This window comes from Spermophilus citellus (genome assembly GCF_964194105.1).
Source record: "Spermophilus citellus genome assembly, chromosome: 14".
NCBI lineage: Eukaryota > Metazoa > Chordata > Mammalia > Rodentia > Sciuridae > Spermophilus > Spermophilus citellus.
In genome coordinates, this window is record NC_138194.1 from 40081232 (window position 1) to 40087635 (window position 6404).

Genomic DNA, 6404 nt, shown 5'->3' on the forward strand with positions numbered 1-6404 from the left:
CAGCAGCAAGAAAGCTGACTCAAACAGTAATGCTCAAGGGCATCTTGGTTGAAGGTCTTTCCAGGATGCCCACTGGTATCTTAACAAAGTCCTTGGAAGCATGAGTAAGTATCATATCAATTAGAGAAATTTCTTAGCTGGGATTTTTTGTGTGTGCTTGTGTATTTGGTTTGTAATGAGAGATAGAGAGCAGGTGATAAGAGGGCATAGCCTAGGTAGCTGTCATTCTGCATTGCTGGTTTGTGGCAATTCACATGACTTAGGAACCAAATGGGTAGAAGTGTGAACATCCTATCATGAAAGTCAAGAAAGCTAGCAACCAGAGTTTTGTCATGGTGACAGGCAACTTTCCCTCCCCGCTAGTGTCCCTGAGACAAATCCGGCATTATCCTCAGAGAGAAGCTTTGCCTTATTCCAACACTTGAATAGAAAGGTTCATTTGACTCTCCAATGTTAAATACTAAGATAGGGTGTCAGATATGACACTGGTCCAAACACGTTCAAACTGATTTCTTTAACTGTGGGGAAAAAAAAATCTAATGCTGAGCAACAAGAACCCTGGAAATGCAAGTTGGAAACATAGATTGGGACCAGATTGTGTTGAATTATTCTCAGTAGTTTACAGTTTCTTCCAGGGTAACAGGGAGCCATTAAAGTTTGGTAAGGAAGTAACATAAAAAAAGACACAGGATGTCATAGATGATTTGTCAAGTGGCAGTTTGTGGAGTGGAATTGAGGAAAGACAGACTAGTGGGAGGTTACTACAAGACTTTTAGAGCCCATACTAAGGTAGTGGATGTGAGAATCTAAAGGAGAGGATGCTAAAACTCTATAGAGGAAGAACTGACAGTCTTCATGATTGAATATTGGAGTGCTGGGCCTGGGGGTACCACCCTATAGTCCCAGCTACTCAGGAGGCTGAGGAAGGAGTATCACTTGAGCCTGTGAGTTCAACACCAGCCTGGCAAACATAGCCAGAGCCTGAGTTTGTCAGGGTGGGGGTGGGGGCGTGAGTGAGGAAGAATGGAAGATGACTCTGAGAACTGAGATTTCCATGTGATTTCCAAGTGATTTAAAAAATACAACATAAATGATAGCAGATATAGAGGTGTCACTTGTCTTGGGGTAGAGGAGGACAGCTTATTTTTACACACGTTGTCTTTGAGATGATGGCAGTAAATAAGTAAAATAATCTAGAAGTCAACCAAAGATAAAAGGATCAAGCTGAATACCAACTGTGTAAATTAAATTTCTAATGGAAATGACCTATTTTATTTCCATAGGTACTACCTATGAAGTTGTCTTGTCAAAAAAAATGAATTCAAATCAGATCAGGTTCCTAGAACTTAACTACCAGTTTACTGGATACTAGGGGGAGATGAACTTACTTAATGACAAACACTGTGGGGACTCAATCAGCAAAATCCAGAATGTGAGATAGTATACAGGACAAGAGATTTGGTGTTTTCAACAAGTCAAAAACAAGAAAAAAAGGAAAAAATGAAAAAGAGAATCTAGAGATTAAATGAGACTTAAAAAGCTATATTAACCAAAAGTGATTTATGGACCCTCTTTGGATCTTAATCTGAATAACCAGCTCAAAAAAAGATTTATAAGACAATTCAGGAAATTTGATCTGATTGAATATTTGCTGAGATTAGAAATTATTTTTAAATTTTAGGCATATTAATGTTTTGGGTTGAAGGTTTTTAAATGAAGTCCTTTTATTTTAAGATATGTACCGAAATACAATCAAGTCCATGAGGATACATTCAGAGAAGTGCACCATTAGGCAATTTTTTCATCATGTGATTGTCACAGTGGGCACTTACACAGAGGTAGACCATTCAGTTCAATCACCCAACACAGCCTCTAGTGGGATCAAAAGACAGGATAAGCAAGAGATGTAAGAGACTTCTGGTGGTGTCACAAAGCACACTATTTTGCAGTAAACTTTGTAAATATATGTAAGAAGAAGGGTACACTCTATAATAGCAATAAAAAAAGTAAATACAAGCAGGGTGCAGTGGTCTGTGCCCATAATCCCAGCTCCTTGGTAGGCTGAGGTAAGAGGATTGGAAGTACAAGGCCAGCCTGGACAATTTAGCAAGATCTTGTCTCAAAATTAAAAATAAGGACTGAGGATGTAACTCATGAACTTGGGTTCAATCCCCAGTATGACAAAAAAAAAAAAAAGTAAACCAATAACAGGTATCTGTTATCAAGTACTATGTACTATATGTAATTGTAGGTGCTTTATTTTTATACAACAGGCAGCATAGTAGATTTGTTTCCACCAGTATCACTACAAACATGTAAGTAATGCATTGTGACATGACATTAGAATGGCTACAACATCAATAAGCAATAGGGGCTTTCCAGCTCCATTATAATCTCTTTTTTGTTGGGGGGTGGGTACCAGGAATTGAAATCAGTGGCACTCGGCCACTGAGCCACATACCCAGCCCTATTTTGTATTTTGTTTAGAGACAGGGTCTCACCAAGTTGCTTAGCACCTTACTTTTGCTGAGGACTGGCTTTTAACTTGCAATTCTCCTGCCTCAGCCTCCCAAGCCACTAGGATTACAGGCATGCACCATCATGCCCAGCCTGTTATAATCCAGAATGTGAGATAGTATACGGACAAGAGATCCAGATGTTGCAGTTTAGATACGATGGGTCCCCAAAAATCTCACGTTTGAGACAATGCAAGAAAGCTTAGAGGTGAAATGATTGGGTTATGAGAGCCTTAACTTAGCAGTACATTAATTCACTGATAGGGATTAACTGGATGGTAACTGTAGGTGGGTAGAGTATGGCTGGAGAAGCTGGGTCCCTCGGGGTATGCCTTTGGGAAATATATTTTGCCCTTGTTGAAGAAAGAGCGCTCTCTCTCTCTCTCTCTCTCTCTCTCTCTCTCTCTCTCTCTCTCTCTCTCCCCCTTTCTCTCTCCTGATGTGATGGCCTGAACCACTTTCCTTCACCACACTCTTCCACCATGATGTTTTGCTTCATCTAGAGCCCCAGGGAATTGAGCAGGCTCTCCATGTACTGCGACATTTGAAACCATGAGTCCCCCAAATAAACTTTGCTCCTCTAATTGTTCTTGTCAGTTCTTTTGGTCACAGCAGTAAAAAGGCTGACTAAAATATTATAGGACCACCATCATTGAATGACCCATTGTTATGCTGCACATGGCTACATTTATAGATAAACAGATGGGATTTGCTTCAAAATAATTTAGCAGGGGTGAAGAAAAATGGTGGGGGTATAAATAGACAAAAGCAGCCATAGATTGGTGATTACAGTGCTGTGTAACAGTAACCAGAGAGGGGTGTTGCCATCACACAATTTTTTCTACTTCTTTCTTTCCTTCCTTACTTCCTTCTTTTTTGGAGGCACTAGGAATATAGAGCCTAAGGTCTATAACTGAGATATACCTGTATCCCTGTTTATTTTTGTTATTTTGAAACAGGGTCTCACTTGGAACCTGTAATCCTCCTTCCTTAGCCTCCCCAGTCACTGGGATTACAGGGGTGCGTTAACATGGCCAGCTCCATGTGTGTTTGAAATGTTTTATAATAAGTGAAGGAAAGTAAAGGAGAGAGAGTTCACATCATGAATGTCAAATTCTTCTCTGTAAAAGTAAATGCCTATAGACAGCTGATTAGGAATACCAGAAGTGAGTTCTGAGAAAGTCTCACATTTAAGGTGAAATTGGGGTGGGGGTGGTAAAGAGTTGGTTTTTGTTCCCCCAGATTAGAAACAATACACTTTATTGGCAAAAAAAAAAAATCACTACTTTGGAATTCAATAACCTTGGGTTTGAGTATAGCTGTGACTGCAACAGCTTTATTTATCTTGAGCACATCACCTAAGTGTAAACCTCCAAGTCTTAGTTTCCTTATCTGTAAAGTGGGGGATAATAATTTCATCTCCCTTGTAGAAATAACTCTCATGCTGAGAGTAAAATGAAATCAGGCACATGAGTCACCTTATATTCTGTCTGATATTACAGAAGTGTTCCTTAAACATTCATGATTAGTATTGTTGTTTTATTACTGAATAGAGTGGTCATAAGAGATAAGTACAGAACCAGGGTAAGCAGTGTGACAGAAGGCAAGAGAAAACTTGGAGAAAAGGGCAATGGCAATGGTGTAGTGTTAGAATCACAGAATCTGATGCCTTCATCAGATTAGGTCGTTTGGAGGTCAATGATGACATCATCATGTTAGTTTCATAAAGATGTGGTGAATGCAACCAGATGACAAAGAGTGAAGCTAGCAGTGGTGGTGGAGCAATGGGAGCAGCAGACATTGTGGATTTCCTTATTTGGTGATGAAAGGAATAAGGCAGCAAAGACAAGGGAGCCTTTTTCAAAGTAAAGAAGCTCTTGTAAGTCTGCAGGAGGAATGGATGATGCTGGGGTAGGAGCATTGGAACCTCAGCCAAGGGAAAGAGACAGGGGCTGGACTTGCAGTGAGCACACAATTAAGAGAAGTTAATTTACAGTGGAAGAGGTTGGCCAAATCAAAACAGAACAAAGCCAAGAGAGGAACTGGGATTTCTGGGGATACTGTGGAAGAGAATGCTGTGGGGATACTGGGAGGGAAGTACAACCCTAGAGGTAGCCATGATTAGATGGGGAAGGGAAAAGCACGAAGTATGGGAATGAGAGTAAAAGAATAGGTGAGCACAGAGCTGATGTTTGGGCTAGTGACTGAGTATGACAAGGACAAAGAGGCTGGTTGTAAGGCAGAGAAGTCTACGGAGCACAGGCTGGACTCCCAGGAGTGTCAGAGAACTGAGTAGGTGGCAGTCTGCACTCTGTACTGTTGTGGAGATTGTTCTGTGGCCTTTGAAGACACCTCCTCTTTGGTGATAGGAGATTGGGTGATTGGCATCAACTAATACCTGTGAAGAAATCTGCACCCTGTGGCCGGTGGTGACATAGAGCCCTCCAGCTGCCCGGGGTGGAACTGCAGATGCATGATAAAGTTGCAGAGATAACAACACTGCCTAGAAAGTTAAGAGAAAAACTCGAGACAAGAAAAATCCAACCAGTGAGACTCAGGGTCATAATAAAAAGTGTTAAAATATAAAATCTTTTTGTAATTACTAAGTCTTTCTTTCTACTTATTCCCTTAACCTCCATTCCCCTTCATTCCACTTCCAAATCTCACCCAAATGACAAAGCCATAGTGCTGGTTTCTTACATTACCTGCTGGGTGGGTAGGGAGTGTGGCTGGAAACTTATTAACTAGGTTGCTGTAAAAACTACTGAGTCTAAGTGACAAAACCTCTGGAAAAGGAGATTAAGAGTCAGGAAGAATACAATGAGATCTAGATTCAAGCCAGGCACGGTTGCACACACCTTTAATCCCAGCAACTCAGTAGGCTGAGTCAGGAGGATCACAGATTTGAGGAAAGCCTGGGTAACTTAGCAAGACTGTGTCCCAAATAAAAACTAAAAAGGACTGGGATGTAACTCAGTGATAGAGATCCCCTAGGTTCAATCTCCTGTACAAAAAGGAAAAAAAAAAAAAGGGAAGAAACCTAGATTATAGATTTATCTGGATTATATTTTTGTCTTATTTAGAAATATCTCCTTTTAAATGCTAGTATGGCCTGTCCCTCTTTTTTTGTCCCCCGATATCCATGGCTTCTCTTCTTTCATAGAAGAGAATTCTCAGCTGGGTACATGTCACCCCAAAATAAGAATTGTATATCTAAGTATCTTTCACAGCAAGGTGTGGTTAAGCAGGTCCAGTGGGATGTAAGCAGGACATTAGTTGCAAGCTTTTGGGGAGCTTTCTCTTATCACTCCTTCTTTATTCTCCTGCCTGGAATTCAAGTCCAGCTTCCATCTTGGATCACAAAGCCATACCCTTAGGATGGGAAAATGAAAGTGGAAGAGAATTGGGTAAGATTTGAGTGCAGACACATACCAGATCAGCACACTGGCTATCCTTGTACTGTCTGTCCTTGAACTTGTAAAGGATTGTGATAAAACTTCTATCTTACTTATACTAACATTATTTGAGGATTTTATGTCACATGTAGACAAATCTTATTCTCATTGATATACTAAGTATTAAAATCAGCTATTCATTGGAGGGAAAGAACGTAAAAGTTAATGACTTGATGTTTGCAAGAATACAATAAAGTCTCAGAATAAGAATTACAAATCAAATTATCAACAGTTAGACCAACCTATGATAATCTTTTCCCTTCACCCAGTCCTGAGGACTGAACCCAAGGCCTTGCCCATACTGGGTAAGTGTTGTACCAATGAGCTATTATTTTTGTGTAGGTGTGGTACTGGGAATTGAATCCAGGAGCATTCTACCTCTGAGCTATATATCCCCAGACATATACGTATACTTATATACATACACATATAT